The sequence below is a fragment of the Balaenoptera physalus genome (assembly GCF_965194825.1).
Source record: "Balaenoptera physalus genome assembly, chromosome: 1".
Taxonomy (NCBI): domain Eukaryota; kingdom Metazoa; phylum Chordata; class Mammalia; order Artiodactyla; family Balaenopteridae; genus Balaenoptera; species Balaenoptera physalus.
The window spans coordinates 67,231,668-67,256,648 of NC_138882.1; the positions used below are offsets into that span (position 1 = coordinate 67,231,668).

The following is a 24,981-nucleotide window of genomic DNA, read 5'->3' on the forward strand; positions in this document are numbered from 1 at the left end:
TGTTGTACGCCTGAGGACCTCGGGAGGATATGCCAGCTAATTCGCCCCCCTTGAACATGTGCAACCTGGTCCCCTCTGCATGGGATCACTATCTCCAGATCTAAGTGTGCCCTCATACTACTAAACCAACCCTCTGACACCCAAAGGATGGTGGACTCTCTGGGCTGGATGACATTTGGAAAATCACCTGCTCTCAACATATCCTGGTGTTTGGGTTCTGACCTCCCGACTCCTTCGTAAGGGTCATCCCACTCTACAAGACAGCACCCTCAACAGGTGATTTTGCAGGGGTTTATACTTGTTCGGGGGATGAAGGGTAAGGGGGAAGAAGGAATGGGACAGAAGCCCTTACATGTTTGGACAGGCACATTCCACTCTAATTTAATACCCAAGAACAGGACTTGCCCTACACCTAAGGTTGTGTCAGTAACCAGAGAGGGACAGTAGAAACCCTGCTGCCTTCTGTTTCCCACAACAACAATTCTAAAACTGGACCTTATACGCACTTCATATTCACAATGCCTGGGGAGCTGTAAATGACAACAGCCCTCAAAAAATGTCTTGGGGTAGGTAATCGAAGTAGACTTCAAAACAAGGCAACCTTTCAATAACCCTTTTTCAAGGGGTAAATCTTACTGACACTGTTCAAAAAAAAAGCACATATGAAGATACTCACCATTGCTTTATGTTAGACAAATGCAAATCAGATGTACAAAGAAGTATCACATGGAACCACTCAAAATAGCCACCATCACAATGTCTACAAACAAGAAATGCTTCAGAGGGTGTGGAAAAAAGAGAAACCTACTACTTATTTTTTTTTAATCTGCGTTGGGTCTTCGTTGCTGCGCGCGGCTTTTCTATAGTTGCAGCAAGCGGGGGCTACTCACCATTGTGGTACGAAGCCTTCTCTTTGTGGTGGCTTCTCTTGTTGTGGAGCACAAGCTGTAGGCACACAGGCTTCAGTAGTTGTGGCTCGTGGGCTCTAGAGCGCAGACTGAGTAGTTGTGGTGCACGGGCTTACTTGTTCTGTGGCATGTGAGATCTTCCCGGGCCAGGGCTCCAACCTGTGTCCCCTGAACTGGCAGGCAGATTCTTAACCACTGCACCACCAATTCTATGCTATCGGTGGCAATGCCAATTGGTAACAGCCACTATGGAGCACAGAATGGAGGTTACCAGAGTAAGGGGAGGTGGGAGGGATAAATTGGAAGTTGGGATTGACATATACACACCACTATATATAAAAGAGATAACAAATAAGGGCTTACTGTATAGCACAGGGAACTCTACTCAATACTCTGTAATGACCTGTATGGGAAAGGAATCCAAAAAGGATTGGATATATGTATAACTGCTTCACTGTGCTGTGCAGCAGAAAGTAACACAACATTGTAAATCAACTCTATTCCAAAAAAATTGAAATTGAAATGAAATGAAGTAAAATAAAATAAAATAGAGCTACCAGATGATCCAGCAAGTTCACTCCTGTGTGCATATCTGGAGGAAAGCATAAATCGAAAAGACACATCTTCCCCAATGTTCACTGCAACACTCTTTACAATAGCGTAGACATGGAAGCAACCAAAATGTCCATCAACATATGAATATAGGTAAAGAATATGTGATACATATATATAATGGAATATGACTCAGCCATAAAATAGAAGAAAATAATGCCAGTTGCAGTAACATGGATGGACCTAGAGATGATTGTACTAAGTGAAGTAAGTCAGACAGAGTAAGACAAATATTGGATGATATCACTTCTAGGTGGAAGCTAAAAATTGATACAAATGAACTAACTTACAAAACAGAGGCAGACTCACAGACTTGGAAAACAAACTTATGGTTACCAAAGGGGAGAGGTGGGGGGTAGGGATAAATCAGGTGCTTGGGGTAAACATACGAATACTACTATATATAACAGATAAGCAACAAAGACCTACTGTATAGCACAGGGAGCTCTACTCAGTATTCTGGGAATACTGTTATCAGAAAAGAATCTGATAAAGAATGAATATATGCATATGTGTAACTGAATCTCTTGCTGTGCAGCTGAAATGAACACAACATTGTAAATCAACTATACTCCAATAACATTTAAATTTCAAAATAAAGAAAATCACCTCTATTTCAAAAGAAAAAAAAAAGAATTCCCATCTCTTTATATGGCTTGATAGCTTACTTTTTTAGTGCTCAATATTATCCCATTCCCAGAATATATTAATACTATATCATTTCATTCACCTATTGGAGGACACCTTAGTTTCATTCACATTTTGGCAATATTGAATTAGGTGCCATAAATATCCATATGCAGGTTTTCCTCTGGAAGTATGTTTTAAACTACTTTCAGTAAATATCCATGAGAACACTTGACGGATTGTACAGTAAGGGAATGCTCAATATTCTAGCAAGTGTCAATCAGACTACCAAAGTAGCTGTATTATTTTTCATTTCCACCAATGACAAATGACATTTCCTATTGTTCCACATCTCCTACAGAATTTGTTCTTGTCATTGTTCACATTTTAGCCATTCTAAGTGTTACATAGTGGTATGGAATTGTATTTTTAATTTGCTTTTTCATGGCAGCATGTAATCTGGATTATTCTTCTGTATACTTATATGCATAGTGTCTATTTTCTTTGGTGAGGTGTCCATAAAGTATATTGGTCCACATTTTATTTAGGTTGCTTTCATTTTTTTCTACCCAATTTGTATTTGTTTTATTTATTTTCGTGCCTTATTGCATTAGCAAGGACTTGGAGTAAAATATGGAAAAGGAGTCATGAAAGGGGACATCCTTGCTTTTACCTGAACTTAGTGGAAAAGCTTCATGGTTTTGACCATTAATCATGATGTAAGATAAAAGTTTCCTGTAAATCTTTGTTATCAACTTGAGAAAGCTCCAGTCTATTTCTTTAACTGAGAGTTTTTATGAAGAATGGGTGTTAGATTTTTTCAAAGGTCTTCTGAATCTATTGATATGCTAATGATTGTCTTTAAGGTGTTGATATGATGGATATAATTATTTGATTCTAGAATGTGGAACCAGCCTTTCATACCTGGGATTATTTCCTCTCATTCATGATATAAAATTCTCTCAAAATATTGTTGGATTCGATTTGGTAATATTTTGTTGAGGATTTTTGCATTGATGTTCCTGAGAGATATTGGTCAGTTTTCTTTACTATTCATATGTTCTTCTAAGTTTGGATGTTGTGGATTTAGTGTCAGACATTCATTTGGGGAGATTCTCAGTCATTTTTAAAAAATATTTTCTGTTCTTTATTATCTTTATTCTCCTCCTGCTATACCCATTATGTATAGGTCACAGCATTTTTCATTGTTCCACAATTATTGATTACTCTGTTCTGTTGATTCCTTTCCTGCCCATTTTCTCTTTTCTTTTGAGATTTAAAGGTTTCTCCTGATATGTCTTCAAGCTCACAGATATTTCTCCTCAGCCAGCTCTTTGACTGCTAAAACAAAATACGAGAGACTTGGTATTTTATAAACAACAGAATATTTTTGTTTTCTCATAATTGCTGAGGCTGAAAAGTTCAAGAACAAGTAACCAGGTGCTTCCCTGGAGGTGCAGTGGTTAAGAATCTGCCTACCAATAAAGGGGACAAGGGTTCGAGCCCTGGTCCAGGAAGATCCCACATACCATGGAACAACTAAGCCCGTGCACCACAAATACTGAGCCTGTGCTCTAGAGTCCACAGGCCACAACTACTGAGCCCGTGAGCCACAACCACTGAAACCCACACGCCTAGAGCCGGTGCTCCGCAACAAGAGAAGCCACTCAATGAGAAGCCCGCACACCGCACCAAAGACCCAACACAGCCAAAACATTAATTAATTAATTATCTAATTATTTTTTTTAAAAAAAGAACAAGTTGCCAGCTGACTTAGTGTCTGGCGAGGGACCAATTTCTGGTTCATAATGTGGGTCTTCTCGCTCGGCAATGAAATCATGGAATGGGCATAAGATCTTCTGTGTGCTACATTTATTAGGTCACTAATCCCATGTTTGAGGTCTCTGGCCTCATAACTTAATCACCTCCCAAAAGCCCCACCTCCTAATACCATCAACATGGGAGCTGGGTTTCAAAATTTTAAAATTAGAGGTACAAAATATTTACACCATAACAGGGACCACAGAGTTAACTGATTTTTCCTTTCATGTTAAAGGTTTGCACGTTTATATTTATTATATAATCCCAAAACCCTTGTTTTTTTTTATAAGATTCTTTTTCCATATACGCCAGTACAGACCACTGAGTAGAGTTCCCTGTGCTATAAAGCAGGTCTTTATCTATTTTATATATAGTAGTGCGTATAAGTCAGTCCCAATCTCCCAATTTATCCCTTCCCCACTTATTCCCTGGTAACCATAAGTTTGTTTTCTATATCCATGATTCTATTTCTGTTGTGTAAATAAATTCATTTGTACCTTTTTTTTTTCTTTTATAGATTCCTCATATAAGCAATATCATATGATATCTGTCTTTCTGTGTCTGACTTGCTTCACTCAGTATAACAATCTCTAGGTCCATCCATGTTGCTACAAAACCCTTAATTGTTAAGGATAACTCTCAATTTTTCCCAGTATCATCAGCAATTCTTTCTGGCAGACACGTGATAACACTTTTTAAACAGGGATATTGAGACCAAGGCTCCTGACCTGCAAACAAACAAAACATCATTCATATAGTGAAAACTTTGCAAATCAAAGGATGAAAGCAATTGGTCTAAATCCCTTTGCACCCACTGCTGACAGAGGGCAGAGGAGTTTGACTCACTAATCTTCCTTACGTGCACTTCTTCCTAATGGGGTATTCCATCTAAAACTTATAAGAAGGGGGGATGTATCATGGAACACACCAATCGCTACTACAGATTCTGAAGCAGCAAAAAAAAAAAACATGATAAATCCATCCAAAGGGTTCTGTCCACATTGTTACAATAGTTTCCTTCACACTGTGAACCCTTTTCAAACCCTATCACTTGAACCTATTTTTATTTTTTTCAACAAAAATAATGTTAATCTGCAGTCAGACACTCCAGTAATATTACACTATCCCTTGTCCAAGTATGTAGGGATTTGAGGAGCTATGGGAGGCCACCATGAGAGGTTGCCTAGAGTAATTAGGACATTTCATTTAATGTTGGTTCTTCTCCCTAAGATGTCTGTTATCCTCTTCTTTTTGTAGCTACTAGCATTGAGAAAGTGACCAAATAAGGCCCTTCTCTTTTACTGCCCATGAATGGAACTGTGATTAACCCCACAGAACTTGGTGCTTCCAGAATCCCCTGAACCTACTGACCCTCCATGCATGGCACGACATAGATAAGGATGGTGACGTGTATCCTTGTATACAGCATGTTATAAAATGTTTGACTCTTCCCTTCCTCATAATTCCAAAGAATAGGTTTCTTTGGATTTCTGCTTAATGCTGCTGGAGTTGGTACATAAGTTGAGGGAGGTATCAGGGCACACCAAAAGAGAGGGTAACTGCACAGAAAATACAAGCAGGTACATTTCTGTGTAGTTTCAAGCAGCTTATTTGCTATATCAACCATGGTGACATGTTGACCCTTCCTCTTTCTACTAGTAGTACAACAAACATAAAGGATATTTAAGCTGCTTGTTTTATCCCCACCTCTCACAATTGATCTGCATTAACATATAGGACAATGAAGGGCCCTTTCTACCATCTTAACCAATATTTGAGAACTAGAAAATGTCCAGATTTTTCTGGGGTTTATTTTCATATTCCCCAATCAGGCCTATGAAGGAATCTTACCTATTGTGTTTATTAATGAAGTCATATCTCTGACGGCATCCCATCATCAACAAAACTGGAAAGAAATTTGAAGGGTCTTCGATGTTACCATATTTGAAATAACAATATTTTAACCTGACACGTTTTTGGATTTTAGAAGAAAATATTTTAAATGAGACAAAAAATCATTTTTATGACACAAAAAGACAGCAATAGTTTTATATTTTTATCTGTTCCACTTGCACACAAGTGTCTCATGGGGTTATGTAAAGCTCTCCTTTTGGGTGCTGTGCATGGTGCAAGTATGGATTAAAGCTTAGGAATCTTAAACTTCAGTCACCTGAAACATTTAAATTAGGATGCAAGCAATCCTGTCCAACATTTGAAAAGAGCAAGACACTCTCTTTATTTTATTTGTTAGGTAATTAATCTGTCTTTTCCCCAAGGAGAGAAACAAGTGGCATCTTCCATCAATGTGTTGCACAAATATCTTTGAACAGAGAGTGCAAGCAGAGGCTGATACAGGATGTGAAAAAAAAATGAGAGACCCTTGTGGCATTTTCTCCTAACTTATTGCAATCTGCCATTTAAAATGTGGCAATAATCAATCTTCTGAGGAAAAAGGCCCAAGGAAGGTTTTTGCTTCTGTGGAATAAGGGGATTGCTAAAGATTTCAGGAGGCAAGACGAATTAGTGAGAATGACCATGAGAAATCAGAGAAAAGTCAGATCCATGGATGAAGTGATGTTTACCACTGTGAATCAATGAGAAGTAGGAGCAAATGAAAAGAAAGCTGATACAACATTTTCTGAATAAATGTAACCTTTCAGCTGTCATAGAAAAATTAATACTCACTATGATACAACATATTTAGTTTAGAAAGTTAACTTAAATTTAAAGCTTAATAATTACATTTATTGAAGAAATGAAAACATATTTGTGGTTTAGAATAAATAATGTGTTCTGCTACAGGTAAGAAGACTACATAAATAAATAGAAATAAGACTAAATAAATAAAGAGGAAAATAACAAATTAGATGTTATTAACATTAAAAACTGACACTCATCTAAAGAAAGAGAAGGAGAGACAGAAAGAGAGAAGAACTCATCTCAAGCATGTATTAAAAACTCCTAAATAAGAAGTCTTCAGATGTTAAAAAAAAAAAGGAAGTCTTCAATAAGAAGATAATGGAATAGCAAAATGGGGGAAATATACCAAAAGATATTTCAAAAAAGAGAGTACAGAATGTTAAGTAAACATATCAAAAGATGCTTGGCTTCTTAGTAGTCAATTAAATGCAAAAGCGTGATACCTGGAATTATCACTCACCAACCAGAAAGTTCAAATGAAAATGACAGGTATTATCAAGTTTGACAAGAATGTGTATAATCCTTGAATCTCATTCACTGCTGCTGAAGATGAAAAATCATACAAATGTTTTGAAAATATTTAGAAATATCTAAAAAGATAAACACAAGAAAGCTATGACTCGAAAATTTTACTACTACGTGTATACTGAACAATAATTTATACACACACCACCAAAGCTCAAGTTCTAGAATTTATATACCAGTGTTGTTCTCAATAGACACAAAGTGAAAATCACTCATATTGTAATACACATTGGAATAAATTAATTAATAGTTAAATATTTACATTATGGAATCCTATGCAACAGTGGCAATGCATGATCACAACAACAGGCAACCATATAGGCATATTCACAAACAACATAAAATAAAAAAGCCCAATCCAAAAGTGATTTTACTGTGCCATAACATTTATATAAAATACAAAATACAGGTAAAGTTATCTTTTTGTTAGATACCAGAACAATATTAAACCTTAAGGGGAGTCACTAGAATGGGACCAGGGGGCCTCTGAGTATCTGGCAATTTTCTGTGTCTTTATCTAGAAGCTATGTTTAGAGTGTATTCAGATGCTGAATTTTCTGAAATTTGTCATTTCCTTACAAACCATGCATGTTTTTCGTTGTTTTTTATACATAACAAAAACTAAAAAAGATAGACCAGGGAAGGTAATTGTATTAGCACTTTAATATCCATGCTTTTCAAGGTGGAAGTGAAAAGTATTAAATACTTGACATTGTGATTACTTCTTAAAAGTAAGGTGAAAATTTGAGGTTAATAAATAAGACATACTTCTTCATATATAATCCTCAAAGAGGAGGGGTAGAAAGGAGTATTATTTTTTTTTCTTTAATACAGAATCGTTAAGATACAAAATAATGAAAACAGACTAGGTTTAAAAAAGAGCACACTGGACTTCCCTGGTGGCACAGTGGGTAAGAATTTGCCTGCCAATGAAGGGAACAGGGGTTCCATCCCTGGTCTGGGAAGATCCCACATGCCGCAGAGCAACTAAGCCCGTGTGCCACAAGTACTGAGCCTGTGCTCTAGAGCCTGCAAGCAACAACTATTGAGCCTGCATGACACAACTACTGAAGCCCATGCACCTAGAGCCCATACTCCACAACAAGAGAAACCACCGCAAGGAGAAGCCCGTGCACCACAACGATGAGTGACCCCTGCTTCTCTAGTAACAACTGGAGAAATCCTGTGCAGCAACGAAGACCCAACACAACCAAAAATTTAAACAATTAAATCTTTTGACTTCTGAGATGACTCACTCACGTGGCTGTAGGTAAGAGGCCTCAGTTCCTTGCCACATGGATCTCTCCTTAGGGCTGCTTGAGTGTCCTCATGACATGGCAGCTGGCTTACCCCAGGATGAGTGATCTAGCAGAAACCAAAGCAGAAGCTGCAATGTCTTTTATAACTTTGGAAGCTGCACTTTGTCATTTCTGCAATTTCTTATTAGTTAAACAGTCAACCCTTTTCAAGTGCGAGGAGCCACACTGGTACATGGAGACTGGGAGATAATTAGGGGATAATTAGGTCCATCTTGGAGGCTGGCTACCAAAGTGGATGACTAGCCAAAGTCTGAATTTTGTTTTCTTCACTTCTGGAGAGAAAATGGTCAGTGAACCCCATTGGTGGTCTTTGAGATGTACCAAAGCTACCTCTTGCTCTCACCCCTAGCTGTGTGGCTGACAGGGTCTTGGTGCTCCAGCCGGGTGTCAAGCATGTGCCTCTGAGGTGGGAGAGCCGAGTTCAGGACATTGGTCTACCAGAGACCTCTGGCACCTTGTAATATCAAATGGCGAAAGCTCTCCCAGAGATATCCGTCTCAACGCTAAGACCCAGCTCCACTCAGAGACCAGCAAGATCCAGTGCTGGACATCCCATGCCAAACAACTAGCAAGACAGGAATGCAGGCCCACCCATTAGCAGAGAGGCTGCCGAAAATCACAATAAGGTCACAGACACCCCAAAACACACCACCAGATGCGGATCTGTCCACCAGAAAGACAAGATCCAGACACACCCACCAATACACAGGCACCAGTCCCCTCCATCAGAAAGCCTACACAACCCACTGAACCAACCTTAGCCACTGGGGGCAGACACCAAATACAACGGGAACTACGAATCTGCAGCCTCTGAAAAGGAGACCCCTAACACAGTCCCCAAAGCCAAATGAGAAGACACAGAAATACACAGCAGATGAAGGAGCAAGGTAAAAACCCACCAGACCAAACAAATGTGAAGGAAATATGCAGTCTACCTGAAAATGAATTCAGAGTAATGATAGTAAAGATGACCCCAAATCTTGGTACTGGAATGGAGAATAGACAAGAAACGTTTAACAAGAACCTAGAAGAACTAAAGAGCAAAAAAACAATGATGAACAACACAATAAATGGAATTAAAAATTCTCTAGAAGGAAACAATAGCAGAATAACTGAGGCAGAAGAATGGATAAATGACCTGGAAGATAAAATAGTGGAAATAGCTACTGCAAAGCAAAATAAAGAAAAAAGAATGAAAAGAATTGAGGACAATCTGAGACATCTCTGGGAAAACATTAAACGCACCAACATTCGAATATAGGGGTCCCAGAAGTAGAAGAGAAAAAGAAAGACACTGAGAAAATATTTAAAGAGATTATAGTTGAAAACTTCCCTAATATGGGAAAGGAAATCGTTAATCAAGTCCAGGAAGCGCAGGGAGTCCCATACAAGATAAACCCAAGGAGAAACATGCCAAAACATATATTAATCAAACTATCAAAAATTAAATACAAAGAAAAAATATTAAAAGCAGCAAGGGAAAAACAACAAATAACATACAAGGGAATCCTCGTAAGGTTAACAGCTGAACTTTCAGCAGAAACTCTGCAAGCCAGAAGGGACTGGCAGGACATATTTAAAGTAATGAAAGGGGAAAAGCTACAACCAAGATTACTCGACCCACCAAGGATCTCGTTCAGATTCGACAGAGAAATTAAAACCTTTACAGACAAGCAAAAGCTAAGAGAATTCAGCACCACCAAACCCGCTTTACAACAAATGCTAAAGGAACTTCTCTAGGCAGGAAACACAAGAAAAGGAAAAGACCTACAATAAGAAACCCAAAACAATTAAGAAAATGGTAATAAGAACATATATATCAATAATTACCTTAAATGTAAATGGATTAAATGCTCCAACCAAAAGACATAGACTGGCTGAATGGATCCGAAAACACGACCGGTATGTATGTGGTCTACAAGAGACCCACTTCAGACATAGGGACACATACAGATGGAAAGTGAGGGGATGGAATAAGATATTCCATGCAAATGGAAATCAAAAGAAAGCTAGAGTAGCAATTCTCATATCAGACAAAAAAGACTTTAAAATAAAGACTATTACAGGAGACAAAGAAGGACACTACATAATGATCAAGGGATCAATCCAAGAAGAAGATATAACAATTGTATAATTTTATGCACCCAACATAGGAGTAGCTCAAAACATAAGGCAAATGCTAACAGCCATAAAAGGGGAAATTGACAGAAACACAATCATAGTAGGGGACTTTAGCACCCCTCTTTCACCAATGAACAGATCATCCACAATGAAAATAAATAAGGAAACACAAGCTTTAAATGATACATTAAACAAGATGGACTTAATTGATATTTATAGGACATTCCATCCAAAAACAACAGAATACACTTTTTCTCAAGTGCTCCTGGAACATTCTCCAGGATATAGATCATATCTTGGGTCACAAATCAAGCCTTGGTAAATATAAGAAAACTGAAATCGTATCAAGTATCTTTTCCGACCACAATGCTATCAGACTAGATATCAATTACAGGAAAAAAATCTGTAAAACATAAAAACACATGGACGCTCAACAATACACTACTTAATAACCAAGACATCACTGAAGAAATCAAAGAGGAAATTAAAAAATACCTAGAAAGAAATGACAATGAAAACATGAAGACCCAAAACCTATGGGATGCAGCAAGAGCAGTTCTAAGAGAGAAGTTTATAGCAATACAATCCTACCTCAAGAAACAAGAAATATCTCAAATAAACAAGTTAACCTTACACCTAAAGCAATTAGAGAAAGAAAGAAAAAAAAAAAACAAAGTCAGCAGAGGAAAGACATCATAAAGATCAGACCAGACATAAATGAAAAAGAAATGAAGGAAACAACAGCAAAGATCAAAAAAAGTAAAAGCTGGTTCCTTGAGAGGATAAACAAAATTGATAAACCATTAGCCAGATTCATCAAGAAAAAAAGGGAGACGACTCAAATCAATAGAATTACAAATGAAAAAGGAGAAGTAACAACTGACACTGAAGACATACAAAGGATCATGAGAGATTACTGCAAGCAACTATATGCCAATAAAATGGACAACCTGGAAGAAATGGACAAATTCTTAGAAAAGCACAACCTTCCAAGACCGAACCAGGAAGAAATAGAAACTACAAACAAACCAATCCCAAGCACTGAACTTGAGACTGTGATTAAAAATCTTCCAACAAACAAAAGCCCAGGACCAGATGGCTTCACAGGCAAATTCTATCAAACATTTAGAGAAGAGTTAACACCTATCCTTCTCAAACTCTTCCAAAATATAGCAGAGGGAGGAACTCTCCCAGACTTATTCTATGAGACCACCATCTCCCTGACACCAAAACCAGACAAAGATGTCACAAAGAAAGAAAACTACAGGTCAATATCACTGATGAACATAGCTGCAAAAATCCACTGCACAATACTAGCAAACAGAATCCAACAGCGCCTTAAAAGGATCATACACCATGATCAAGTGGGGTTTATCCCAGGGATGCAAGGATTCTTCAATACATGCAAATCAATGTGATACACCATATTAAAAAACTGAAGGATAAAAACAATATGGTCATCTCAATAGATGCAGAAAATGCTTTCGACAATATTAAACACCAATTTATCATAAAAACCCTCCAGAAAGTAGGCATAGAGGGAACTTTCCTCAACATAATAAAGGCCATATATGACAAACCCACAGCCAGCATCATTCTCAATGGTGAAAAAGTGAAACCATTTCCACCAAGATCAGGAACAAGACAAGGTTGCCCACTCTCACCACTATTATTCCACACACTTTTGGAATTTTTAGCTGCAGCAATCAGAGAAGAAAAAGAATTAAAAGGAATCCAAATCGGAAAAGAGGAAGTTAAGCTCTCACTGTTTGCAGATGACATGATACTATACACAGAGAATCCTAAATATGCTACCAGAAACCTACTAGAGTTAATCAATGAACTGGTAAGGTTGCAGGATACAAAATTAATGTACAGATATCTCTTTCATTCCTATACACTAAAGATGAAAATTCTGAAAGAGAAATTAGGGAAACACTCCCATTTACCACTGCAACACAAAGAATAAAATACCTAGGAATAAACCTACCTAAGGAGACAAAAGACGTTTACTCAACAAACTATAAGACACTGATGAAAGAAATCAAAGACGACACAAACAGATACAGAGATATACCATGATCTTGGATTGGAAGAATCAACATTGTGAAAATGACTCTACTACCCAAAGCAATCTACAGATTCAATGCAATCCCTATCAAACTACCAATGGAATTTTTCAGAGAACTAGAACAAAAAAATTTCACAATTTGTATGGAAACACAAAAGACCCCGAACAGCCAAAGCAATCTTGAGAAGAAAAACAGAGCTGGAGGAATCAGGCTCCCTGACTTCAGACAATACTACAAAGCTACAGTAGTCAAGACAGTATGGTACTGGCACAAAAACAGAAATATAGAGCAATGGAACAGAAGAGAAAGCCCAGACATAAACCCATACACATATGGTCACCTTAATTTTGATAAAGGAGGCAAGAATATACAATGGAGAAATCACAGCCTCTTCAATAAGTGGTGCTGGGAAAACTGGACAGCTACCAGTAAAAGAATGATATTAGAAGACTCCCTAACACCATACACAAAAATAAACTCAAAATGGATTAAAGACCTAAATGTAAGGCCAGACACTATCAAACTCTTAGAGGAAAACATAGGCAGAACACTCTATGACATCAATCACAGCAAGATCCTTTTTGACCCACCTCCTAGAAAACGGAAATTAAAAAGAAACATAAACAAATGAGACCTAAGGAGACTTAAAAGCTTTTGCACAGCAAAGGAAAACGTAAACAAGACGAAAAGGCCACCCTCAGAATGGGAGAAAATATTTGCCAACGAAGCAGCTGACAAAGGATTAATCTCCAAACTTTACAAGCAGCCCATGCAGCTCAATATTAAAAAAAAAACACAAACAACCCAATCCATAAATGGGCAGAAGACCTAAATAGACATTTCTCCAAAGAAGATATACAGATTGCCAACAAACACATGAAAGAATGCTCAACATCACTGATCATTAGAGAAATGCAAGTCGAAATTACAATGAGGTATCACCACACACAGGTAAGAATGGCCATCATCAAAAAAATCTACAAACAATAAATGCTGCAGAGGTGTGGAAAAAAGGGAACCCTCTTGCACCGTTGGTAGGAGTGTAAATTGATACAGCCACTATCGAGAACGGTATCAAGGTTCCTTAAAAAACTAAAAAGAGAACTACCATATGACACAGCAATCCCACTACTGGGCATATACCTGGAGAAAACCATAATTCAAAAAGAGTCATGTTCCACAATGTTCATTGCAGCTCTATTTGCAATAGCCAGGACATGGAAGCAACCTAAGTGTCCATCAACTGATGAATGGGTAAAAAAGATGTTGCACATCTTCAATATAAAATGGAATATTACTCAGCCATAAAAAGAAATGAAATTGAGTTATTTGTAGTGAGATGGATGGACCTAGAGTCTGTCATACAGAGTGAAGTAAGTCAGAAAGAGAAAAACAAATACTGTATGCTAACACATATATGTGGACTCTAAAAAGAAAAGGAAAAGAAACGGTTGGGAAGAACCTAGGGACAGGACAGGAATAAAGACGCAGACATAGAGAATGGACTTGAGGACATGGGGAGGGGGAAGGGTAAGCTGGGACGAAGTGAGAGAGTGGCATGGACTTATATATACTACCAAATGTAAAATAGCTAGCTAGTAGGAAACAGCTGCATAGAAGAGGGAGATCAGCTCAGTGCTTTATGACCACTTAGAGGGGTGGGATAGGGAGGGCGGGAGGGAGACGCAACAGGGAGGAGATATGGGGATATATGGATATGTATAGCTGATTCACTTTGTTCTAAAGCAGAGACTAACACACCATTGTAAAGCAATTATAGTCCAATAAAGATGTTAAAATTAAATAAATAAATAAATGAATAATTTATGGCCCCCCCTCCAAATTAAATCTTTTTTAAAAATGAATAAATAAAAAAGAGCACTCCATGACATGGAATGCTAAACCTAAGTATTTTCAGTACTATAGTAAATGTAAATGGATTAATATCTCCTATTAAAGTGTAATTTTTTATATTTTGTGGAACTAAATTTTTTTCACAATATACAGGTAAAATAAAAGAATTACATTAGAAAGGAGAAAACATTCCATGTATTTAAAAACAATAAAACAATAAGCATATAATATGCATCTTAGATATAAGTAGTCTTTAAGTTCAGAACAATTTGTCATTATTGTAATTAGTATTATTATACCAATTTCTTTAAAATATTTCAATACTTGTTGTATTTGAAAAAATATTTTAATATTTTTTCTTCTCTCTTTTGTGGTCTAATACATGGTAAGTATTTAGCTGCTAACATAACTTAAAAATATATTTTGTTTTTTTACAGCCGAACAAAACTGAATCAAGAAGAAATAGATAACTTGAACATACTGATCACTAAAAGCAAAATAGAGGGCTTCCCTGGTGGCGCGGTGGTTGAGAATCTGCCTGCCAATGCAGGGGACACGGGTTCGAGCCCTGGTCTAGGAAGATCACACATGCCGCGGAGCTACTGGGCCCGTGAGCCACAACTACGGAGCCTGAGCGTCTGGAGCCCGTGCTCCACAACAAGAGAGGTCACGATAGTGAGAGGACCACGCACCGTGATGAAGAGTGGCCCCCGCACGCTGCAACTAGAGAAAGCCCTCGCACAGAAACGAAGACCCAACACAGCCAAAATAAATAAATAAATAAATAGAATTTTTAAAAAAATAGAATCTGTAATTTAAAAAAACTCCCTAGCAACAGAAGTCCAGGGTCAGATGGTTTCACAGGCAAATTCTACCAAATATAAAAAGCAGAACTTACACTGATTCTTCTCAAACTCTTCGAAAAGATTGAAGAGTAAGGAATACTTCCAAAGACATTCTATGGAGCCACTATCATGCTGATATCAAAAACAGATGGGGAGGAGGGACTTCCCTGGTGGCACAGTGGTTAAGAATCTGTCTGCCACTGCAGGGGACATAGGTTCGAGACCTGGTCTGGAAAGATCCCACATGCCATGGAGCAACTAAGCCTGTGTGCCACAACTACTGAGCCTGCGCTCTACAGCCCACGAGCCAAAACTACTGAGCCTGATAGCCACAACTGCTGAAGCCCACGTACCTAGAGCCCATGATCTGCAACAAAAGAAGCCACCACAATGAACAGCCTGCACACCACAACGAAGAGTAGCCCCCGCTCACCGCAACTAGAGAGAGCCCGAGCACATCAACGAATGTCCAATGCATCCAAAAATAAATAAAGAAAGAAATTTACTTAAAAAAAAAACCAAATAAAACAGATGGGGACTTTTCTCGTGGTCCAGCAGTTAAGATTTCGCCTTCCAGTGCAAGGGGTGCGGGTTCGATCCCTGGTTTTGGAGCTAAGATCCCACATGCCTCACAAACAAGAAACCAAAACATAAAACAGAAGCAGTATTGGAACAAATTCAATAAAGACTTTAAAAAAAAACACAGAGAAAGACACTACCGAAAAAGAAAACTGCAGGCCAATATCGTTGATAAATATAGATGCAAAAATTCTCAACTGAATATTAGAAAACCGAATCCGACAACACATAAGAGGATCATACACCATGACCAAATTTGATTCACCCAGTTTCACAAAGCTGTTTCAACATATGTAAATCAATCAACATGATACACCCCATCGACAAAGGAAAAACAAGAAACAAACGATCATCAAAATAGATGGCGAAAAAGCATTTGAAAAGCTTCAACATCCATTCATGGTAAAAACACTTACCAACGTGGGTACAGAGGAAACATATCTCAACATAATAAAACCTATTTATGACAAACCCACAGCCAATATAATACTCAACGTTCATAAGCTGAAAGCCTTCCCGCTAAAATCTGGAACAAGACAAGAATGCCCACTCTCACGTCTTCTCTTCAACATAGTATTGGAAGTCCTAGCCACAACAATCAGACAAGAAAAAGAAATAAAATCTAACCAAATTGGAAGGGAAGAGGTAAAGTTGCCATTATATGCAGATGACATGATAATATATATAAAGGAAACCCTAAAAATTCCACACAAACACTACTAGAACTGATAAACAAATTCAGCAAAGTAGCAGGATACAAGATTAACATATATAAATTGGTTGCATTTCCTGGTTTTTCTTTTTTTTTTTTAATTTATTTTGGCTGTATTGGGTCTTCATTGCTGTGCACGGGCTTTCTCTAGTTGTGGCCAGTGGGGACTAGACTTTCTTGTGGTGCGCAGGCTTCTCATTTCAGTGGCTTCTCTTGTTGTGGAGCACGGGCTCTAGGCATGCAGGCTTAAGTAGTTGTGGCACATGGGCTCAGTATTTGTGGCTCACTGGCTCTAGAGTGCAGGCTAAGTAGTTGTGGCACACAGGTTTAGTTGCTCCACGGCATGTGAGATCTTCCTTGCATCAGGGCTCAAATCCGTGTCCCCTGTATTGGCAGGCGGATTCTCAACCACCAAGCCACCAGGGAAGTCCCTGGTTGCATTTCTTTACACTAACAATGAAATATCAGAAAGGAAATGTAAACAAGCAATCCTTTTTTAAATGGCATCAAAAAAATAAAATGCTTAGGATTAAACCTCACCAAGGAGGTGAAATACTTATATACTGAGAACTACAAAACATTAGTAAAGGAAGCTGAAGATGATTCAAAGAAATGGAAAGACATCCCACGCTCTTGGATGGGAGGAATTAATACTGTTAAAATGGCTATACTACCCAAAGCAATCTACAGATTTAATGTGATCCCTATCAAATTACCCATGACATTTTCCCCAGAACTAGAACAAATAATCCTAAAATGTATCTGGAACCATAAAAAAGTCAGAAATGTGAACACAATCCCCAGGAAAAAGAACAAAGCAGGAGGCATAACCCTCCTAAACTTCAGAAAATACTACAAAGTTACAGTAATCAAAGCCGCATTGTATTGGCACAGAAAGAGATACATGGATCAATGGACTAGAATAGAGAGCTAAGAAATAAACCCACACACCTATGGTCAATTAACCTTTGACAAAGGAGGCAAGAATATACAATGGGGAAAAGACAGTCTCTTCAGCAAGTGGTGTTTTGAAAGTTGGAGAGCCGTATGCAAATCAGTGAAGTCAGAACATACCCTCACACCATTCACAAAAATAAACTCAAAACGGCTTATATGCTTAAATATAAGATAGGACACCTTATAACTCCTAGAAGAGAACATAAGCAAAACATTCTCTGACATAAGTCATACCAAAATTTTCCTAGGTAGTTCTCCCTAGGCAGTACAAATACAGTAAGTCACCTACATACGAACCTTCAAGTTGCAAACTTTCAAAGATGCAAACGTCCATTCGCGTGTCCAATCATGTAAGTTAGTTCACGTGTCTGACATACATTGTCACGTGCGTGCTTCCTCTATATGTGGTTGTGCTTTTGTGTACTTTACAGTACTGTATAGAGTACTGTACTCTAAAGGTACAGTACCTTTATTTCAAGCCCAAGATGTCTGGAAGCAAGCGTAAAAGCAGATGCGATGTAGCTGGTACTGTTAAGAAGCGCCAAGCGATAATGACGGAAACAAAAGTGAAAGTAATTGAGAGAGTGGAGCGAGGCAAAAAGATGTTAGACATCGCTCATTCTTATAATATGAATCATTCAATCATTGGCACGAATCTAAAGAACAAGGACAAGATCATGGAACATGTGAAGTCTGCTGTGCCGACGATGTTGACACAATATCCAAGAAGCATGGAAAAGTGATGGAGGAGATGGAGAAACTTCTCAGTGTGCGGATGCAGGATCAACATCAGCGCTGAGTCCTGCTCAACTTAACGCTGATTCAAGAGAAAGCTAAAAGCCTTTATGAAGACTTGAAGAAGAAACACGGCAAAGAATCAGAGGGCACATCTTTTAATGCCAGCCATGGCTGCTTTCATCGGTTCAAGGCTAGAGCCAGCCTTCACAATGCAAAAGTAAGTGGAGAGACAGCAAGTGCAGATAGGGTAGCTGTCCAGGAACTTCCAGAAACACTTTGAGAAATTATTGATGATGGTGTGTATTTACCCAACCAGGTTTTTAATGTGGATGAGACACAACTGAACTGGAAGAGGATGCCAGACCGAAGTTACGTCAGTAAGGAGGAAAAGTTGATGCCGGGCTGTAAAGCAGCAAAGGATAGGCTAACTGTTGTTTGGTGGCAATGCTTCCGGTGAATTGAAGCTGAAACCTCTCTTAGTTTATCATTCACACAACCCAAGAACCCTTAAAAACATAGCCAAGGGCTCTCTTCCTGTTGTGTGGAAGCGTAACCCCAAATCCCGGATTACACAGGCCACGTTCCAGGACTGGTTTTGCCACCACTTTATCCCAGATGTAGAGAAATATTGCTTGGAGAAGGACGTTCCAGCAAAACATTCTTTTGCTGCTCGACTATGCTCTGGGCCACCCCCCATTCATGGATGACTTTCATCCCAACGTCAAAGTACTGCATCTGTCACCAAATACTACGTTGCTCATCCAACCTATGGACCAGGGCGTTATGGCGACTTTCAAGAAATATTATTTATGTCACACTTTTTGTCAGGCAGTAAAGGTAAGTGACAAATCAGGAACAACCTAGGGACAACTTTGGGAGGACCATAACATCTACAAGACCATAAAAAACATTGACTTTGCATGGTGTGAGGGTATGGCGGTCACGATGAATGGGGTTTGGAAGAACCTTTGCCCACAGTTTGTTCATGATTTTTGTGGATTTGAGAAGGTAGATCAGAAGTCCGAAGAGGTCTTCAGCAACGTAGTGACCCTCAGCGAGAAGCTGGAGCTAGATCTGCAAGAGGACGATTTCGCTGACCTCCTTGCTGTGCAACATGAGGAGCTTAGTGATGGAATTGGAGGCCCAGAGAAAGGATGAAGAGGGACAGGAGGAAGAAAAAGTAACTGAAGAACTGAAGAGATTCACGACACAGAAAATGGCAAGGGAACCTTCGTTATTTGAGGAAGCACTGTTAGTTTTTGAGGCACAGGACCCGAACCTAGAATGGGACCCAAAGGTGGCAGCAGCCATTCAGTTTGCAATCCAGTGTTACCTTGTCATCTATGATGAGAAAAAAAGAGCTACTACCCAGACATCAATGGATCATTCTTTCAAGAGGGTAGATAGAATTAAATCCAGCAAGGAACCAGAACCTTTGCCATCAACGTCAGGTATGAGTGAAATTGCAGCTTGCTCTCTGTCTCCTACTGCTGATAATCCTTCACCCCTACCATCTCCCACCTCCCCTCCCTCCTCCAATCAGTAACTCTGCTCGCCTGTTCCCTCGATGCCAGCCCGAGTATCCCAGCTGTTGTACTGTATTACTGTACTTTTCAAGTTACTGTACTGTAAGATTAAAAATGCTTTCTTTGTTTTTGTGCTTGTTTTTTTTATGTATTGTTTGCGTGAAAAGTATTATAAACCTATTATGGTACAATAGTATATAGCCGACTGTGTAAGTTGGGTACCTAGGCGAACTTTGTTGGACTTACAAACAAATTGAACTTACAAACGCACTCTTGGAACAGAACTTGTTCATATGTAGGGGACTTACTGTAAAAGCAAAAAAGAAACAGGAACTAATCAAACTTATAAGCTTTTGCACAGCAAAGGAAACCATAATCAAAATGAAAATACAACCTATGGACTGGGAGAAAATATTAGCAAATGATGAGACGGACAAGGGCTTAATTTCCAAACTATACAAACAGCTCATACAACTCAATAACAACATAACAAATAACTCAATGGAAAAATGGGTAGAAGACCTAAATCAACATTTCTCCAAAGAAGACATACAGAGAGCCAATAGGCACATGAAAAGATGCTCATCATCACTAATTATTAGATAAATGCAAATCCAAATTACAATGAGGTATCACTTCACACTGATCAGAATGGCCATCATTAAAAAAAATCTACAATTAACAAATGCTGGAGGGGGTATGGAGAAAAGGGAACCCTTCTACACTGTTGGTGGCCATGTAAGTTGATGCAGCCACTATGGAAAACAGTATGGAGGTTCCTCAAAAAAACTATAGGGTTGCCATATGATCTAGCAATCCCACTTGTGGACATATATCTAGACAAAACTATAATTCAAAAAGATACATGAAACCCTATGTTCATAGCAGCACTATTTATAACAGCCAAGACATGGAAACAACCTAAATGTTCATTGAAAAATGAGTGTATAAAGAAGGTGTGGTATACGTATACAAAAGATATTACTCAGACATAAAAAAGAATGAAATAATGCCATTTGCAGCAACATGGATGGACCTAGAGATAATGATACTAAGTGAAGTAAGTCAGAGAGAGAAAGACAAATACCATATAATATCACTTATATGTGGAATCGAAAACAGGACACAAATGAGCATGTCAGCAAAACAGAAACAAACACACAGATATAGAAAAGAGAGTTGTGGTTGCCAAGGAGAGAGTGAAGGAAAGATCGGGAGTTTTGGAATAGCAGAAGCAAACTTTTCTACATAGGATAGACAACCCACCAAGACCTACTGTATAGCACAGGAAACTATATTCAATATCCTGTGATAAACCATAATGGAAAAGAATATATATAGATATATAGATATAGATATATAGATATAGATAGATATATAGATAGATATATATAAAACTGAATCACTTTGCTGAACAGCAGAAATTAATACAACAATGTATAAAGGCTGCAGAGGGTGTGGAGAAAAGGGAACCCTCCTGAACTGTTGGTGGGAATGTAAACTGATACAGCCACTATGGAGAACAGTATGGAGATCCCTTAAAAGCTGAAAAATAGAACTACCATATGACCCAGCAATCCCACTACTGGGCATATACCCGGAGAAAACCATAATTCAAAAAGATACATGTACCCCAATGTTCACTGTAGCACTATTTACAATAGCCAGGACATAGAAGCAACCTAAATGTCCATCGACAGATGAATATATAAAGAAGATGTGGCACATCTATACAATGGAGTATTACTCAGCCATAAAAAGGAACAAAATTGAGTTATTTGCAGTGAGGTGGTTGGACCTAGAGTCTGTCATACAGAGTGAAGTAAGTCAGAAAGAGAAAAACAAATACCGTACGCTAACACATATATATGGAATCTAGAAAAATGGTACTGACGAACCTAGTGACAGGGCAGGAATAAAGACACAGATGTAGAGAACGGACTTAAGGACACAGGGGGCAAGGGGAGACAGGGACATAGTGAGAGAGTAGCACTGACATATATACACTACCAAATGTAAAATAGCTAGTGGTAAGCTGCCGCATAGCACAGGGAGATCAGCTCGGTGCTTTATGTCCCCCAGAGGGGTGGGATAGGGAGTGTGGGAGGGAGGCTCAAGGGGGGGGGGATATGGGGAATATATGTATACATATAGCTGATTCACTTTGTTGTAAAGCAGAAACTAATACAGTGTTATAAAGTAAGTATACTCCAATAAACATGTATTTAAAAAACCCACAACATTGTAAATCAACTACACTTGAAAATATTTCTTAAGTGCAAACAATTTTCTGAATGTAAGTTTTACTGTGTGTGTGTGTACCACAGGTTCAATATATATGAATTATGTCAAATTGATTACATTGCTTTTCAAAATAAAGAATTTTTGATATTTTACATCAGCCTCATGTTATAAATGCAGAAAAACTATATTATTTTTTTCTAAAGTTCAGAAATAGCCATTTTGCTCATTCGGTATGCTATAAACCATTAACTCTTAAAAAGGGATTCGTGACCTCTTCCTTCCAAAGAAATATTTCTCCACTCACACAATTTTAATAGAATGTTCCACCATGAACTGACTTCCCACCTTAGAGACACAAGATTTGCATCCTGAAATCTCTTTCTTGCAAAAATGTCCAATTATCATCCTAGCATTACAAAAAAGAAATGCTTTTTTCCAGATCTCAAATTCCATACAACTTTAGTCAAGACATCATGTATGTTTTTTTTCACACACACACACACAGACTGTATTTTATTTTTACAAGAGATAAATCAACTGACACCAAGCACTGTCAATGGATGACCACAAAAAAAGCAACAATGATTGCAATTACTAAACACGAAACACACTCATACTATGTCATAATATTGACATTCAGTCCAGTAATCCTCCACTGTAACAGCTCCTTTACTTTGCAGTGAAAGACATCATGCATTTTTAAATAATCAGCACTCACCTGAGGTCTTTAAAAATCAACATAAACATAATTTTGTGTTCTCTTTCATTTACTCTGGTTCTAAGTGGTCATTTCTACACGAAAGTATTTAAGTATGTTAACGTCATCTTATTTTTTTTTTATTAACGTCATCTTATAACATCATATTGCAAATGACTACCCTGTCTCCAAAGATGAAATATGAGGAACTCACAATTAGGCTCTCTAAAGTTTTCATCTCTGAATGTGTATGACCCTTCTGCTGAACTCCACACTGTTCATTATTCTCTGAGAATATTCTTTTTCTTGTATGGCCATCTCACATGCTCTTTCATTTCATGAAGTTTTTTCCTACAATGTTATGCCTAGTTTATTTCTGAGAATATGCATTATTTCAGAATGATATTTATAGACACAAAGACTTCTCTATAATTCCCTGAGAGTTTCAAGAACTCCTTCTTCTTTTTATTTTTAATACCTAGATTCTGAAGCTCTCCACAAAGCATTACTAAACCTGCATTTACAGAAGTATCTACATATTAATCACACATTAAGGCATTCACAATTGTATTATGATTTATTGCTAATTTTGTAGCTGTCTTATTTACCACCCTCTTGGAAATCACTTTAATATTTGCACTTAGGACTTGAAAGAGAATGGATAAATAAAAACCGGAAGAATATGCAAATACAATTTATATATTTCTCATAAAATTAGGTGATGATCTAACCTTTATCCAGAAGAAAAGAAGAGCCCAGATACTCTGCAGGCATGATCCTCGAGAATGTGTGGTCTTCCAGCAGGAAAACATGCAGTAATCCATGCGGCAGAGTTTACCTGTGACCAGCTGGGGTTAGTGACCTATGCATTCCTTACATGCAACATATCAGGAGTGGAAAAAGGGAATTTGTCCGTTGTGGCAATAAGTATAATGAAGATTTGTAGCAGGTCATGCTCATATGTTCAACACAGGTACAATCAAAAGTTTGCTCAATTCTGGTAGATCTAAGTCTGTATCTGTTACCTTGTCTTTAACGAGGAAATGTCAGAACTGACTTACCAAAAAAAAAGTGTTTTGTTTGTTTGTTTGTTTTAATTAGAGTCACGGTGAGTAAGGCAGAGTTCAGAACAGCTAATGTGACTTAGTGATTCTCTCATCAGGAAATACAGTTTCTACTTCCCTGTTTATTCTCCACATCCTGTAGTAAGTAAAGTTTCCATGAAAGATAAATCTACAGCGTGAAAAGAAAAGAAAACTTACATGTGTTGATAAGGTCATTTTGACAGGTTTTACCACGTATGTCAGTGTTTCTGGGGATGGACACAAGCCAGAGCTCCCTACTCTGACATTTTCACTGATGTCATTCCCCTTGATCCTCAATTTGAAAGTGGATAAAAATGTTTTCTATGCTTTCTTCTTTAAGAAATTAAATAAAGAATGCTTTCTAGACATGATCCTCTAATGATTTGCAGTCAGTGGTCATCAACAGAGGAAAAGCACAGAATCTCATCCCCACAGAAGGGTGACATTCAGTCAGGTAAGAAAATTCTCCCCGAAATCAGAGCTTCATCTTTAACATGCAATCAAAGGCTTTCACAGGTTCTTCATCACTCTGCACTCAGCCCTACCATATGGGATTGGCTCTGAGAATCTCACATCAGATGACTGACAAACATGTCATAGTACACTGATCTGGTACCAGATCCTGCCTCTCTTAATGATCTCCCACAGGGACATTGGAATATTCTAGGATATTTCCTGGAGCCCTCTATTCTACACAGGTACACTTCCAAGTAGCAGCAGAAGCTTGGATTCTCACTGGGACCCCTGCTCTGTCCAACCAACCTCTCTAGAAATATGATGTTCTAATCTCTCCTGATTAGAACATTTCAAGGTCTCTCCCTGTGCTAATTTAGTAAAGGTAAAAGAGAAATAAGAAAGAGCAAACTATGCAGGGAGCAATATATAAGATTCCTTTACTTAACGTATTCATCTGATATACCCAAATACTGAGAAATATAGATTCATTTCATAATGGTCAAGAAAAGAGGAGGAGGAACCTCCATGCCAACAGTATATATAAAATGGAATCAATATTGCATAAGCTCCAGCTTAAGCTTAG

At 38.1% G+C, this 24,981-nt stretch overlaps 1 long non-coding RNA gene across 1 annotated transcript in view; it reads right to left on the reverse strand.

The window, feature by feature from the left end:
* LOC309648234 overlaps positions 1-24,981 on the reverse strand; it is a 205,000-nt gene that overhangs the window by 164,402 nt on the left and 15,617 nt on the right. The window contains exon 2 of the long non-coding RNA XR_014256542.1: positions 8,454-8,558. This is a non-coding gene — a long non-coding RNA (uncharacterized lncRNA). The remainder of the gene's footprint in view (positions 1-8,453; positions 8,559-24,981) is intronic.